Below are 2,271 nucleotides of genomic sequence, written 5' to 3'. Positions count from 1 at the left end.
GAAAAGAGGCGAGCCATGAAAACATCAATTGTCTCAGTACTAACTTCCTCCTACACCTCAACACCATGCTCATCTGTGTGTTCCTTACTGAAAGCTGGGCACGGCACAAGTCCAGAATATAGGATCCCTTACATTTTTGGCTGTGAGCCTAGCCTTTTAACAGCTGAGCTATCTCGAGAATCCAACACTTGAGAGATGGAGAGAAAATAATAAGGAGTTCAAGGTCATATGGGGTTACTTATCAAGTTCAAGGTCACCCTGGGTTAAGTGAAGCCTGGTCTTAAAGCCAGGTGTGGTGGCTTATAAGACCAGCAACCTGGAGGCAGAGTCAAGTAGATCTCTGTTACTGAGAGGCCTGCCTGGTTTATATATCGAGTACCAGGTCAGCCAGGACCACCTAGACAGATCTTATCTCTAAAAACAACAAAAAATGTGCCTGATAAAACTTGACTGATGGGCTGGAGAGATATCTCAGTGGTTAAGAGCACCCGCTGCTCTTCCAGAGGTCCTGAGTCAATTCCCAGCAACCACATGGTGGCTCACAACCATCTGTAATGGGATCTGAGGCCCTCTTCTGGTGTCTCTGAAGACAGCAACAGTGTATTCACATACATAAAATAAATCTTACAAAAAAACAAAAAAACCACTTGACTCATGATTTATTTATTGTGTATGTATTCATAGGGACATGTGTGGGTACACATGGAGGTCAGAGAACAACTGAACAAGTTGAAGAAATCTGTTCTATCTCAACCATGTGGGTTCTGGGGATTGAACTCAGGTCGTCAGGCTTGGTGGCACAAATCCTTAACTTCCGAGCCATCTCACCAGGACTAAGTCATGTAGTTTAATCTTACATCTGAATACTAAATGTAGAAAAGAGGCAGCACAGAGCCTGGAAAGAGCTTTGAACTTGAGACTGAGTAATGAAGACAGAGCCTAGCTCCAGCTTCATTTGCTTGGTTTCTGTAACAGGGAATACAAACTCCCAGCTCTCAGGAGGAAGAATGGTCTCTCTGAGTTTGAGGCCAGGGTCTACGTAATGAGTTCCAGGCTAGCCAAAGCTACATGGAAATACACTGAGATAGTCCTAACTCAAATAAATAGATAAATAAATAAATAAATAAATAAATAATCTGGAGGGATGGCTCAGTGGTTAAGAGCACTGTCTGTTCTTGTAGAGGATCCAGTTCCTAGCACCCATACAGGAGCTCAAAACCGTCTGTTACTCTACTTTGATGTTCTTTTGTAACTTCTTGGGTTGTGACCACATGTTGTATACATGTGTACATTCAGAAACACGCATACACTTAAGTATGTTTTTAAAAGGGGAGGGGACCTAGGGATATAGGTTGAATCAAATGTATTAGAAATAGTTAGGGATTATTAGAAATGAGTTCAGAGTGAGTTCCAGGACAGCCAGGGCTACACAGAGAAACCCTGTCTCAAAAAACAAAACAAAACAAAAAACAAAAAAAAATAGAAATAAAGAAATTAGGGCTACATCCTTTCTCGTGTTGTTTTGTTTTATTGAGAAAGGGTGCTGGACAGTGGTGGCGCACACCTTTAATCCCAGGACTTGGGAGGCAGAGGCAGGCAGATTTCTGAGTTCGAGGCCAGCCTGGTCTACAGAGTGAGTTCCAGGACAGCCAGGACTACACAGAGAAACCCTGTCTCGGAAAAACCTAAAATAAAATAAAATAAAACAAAACAAAACAAAACAAAATAAAACGAGACAGGGTTTCTCTGTGTAGTCCTAGCTGTCCTAGAACTCACTCTAGACCAGGCTGGACATAAAGTCACAGAGATCCCTTTGCCTCTGCCTCTCAAGTGCTGGGATTAATGGTGTGCCCCCCTCACCACACTCAGCTAGGGTTACATCCTATAATAAAGACTGAAAGTGCTTTGGATTTCAGTTTTTGGAAATTTTGTATGTATATAGCATATATATATATGTAGAAACACATTAAAATGCGTACCTAAATATGTGTGTGTATATGTGTGTCACACACACACACACACATATAATGTCTTAGGGATAAGACCATGCACACTGTACTGGCTGGTCTTGTGTGTGAACTTGACCCAAGCTAAAATCATCAGAGAAGAAGGAGCCACAGTTGAGGAAATGTCTCCATGAGATCCAGCTATAAGGTATTTTCTTGATTAGTGATCAATGGGGGAGTGCCCAGCCTATAGTGAGTGGTACCACCTCTAGTCCGGTGGTCCTGGGTTCCATAAAAAGTACACTGAGCAAGCCATGTAGACCAA

The sequence above is a fragment of the Grammomys surdaster genome, unplaced genomic scaffold (assembly GCF_004785775.1).
Source record: "Grammomys surdaster isolate TR1022 unplaced genomic scaffold, NIH_TR_1.0 374, whole genome shotgun sequence".
Lineage (NCBI taxonomy): Eukaryota > Metazoa > Chordata > Mammalia > Rodentia > Muridae > Grammomys > Grammomys surdaster.
This window is presented reverse-complemented; position numbering follows the sequence as displayed.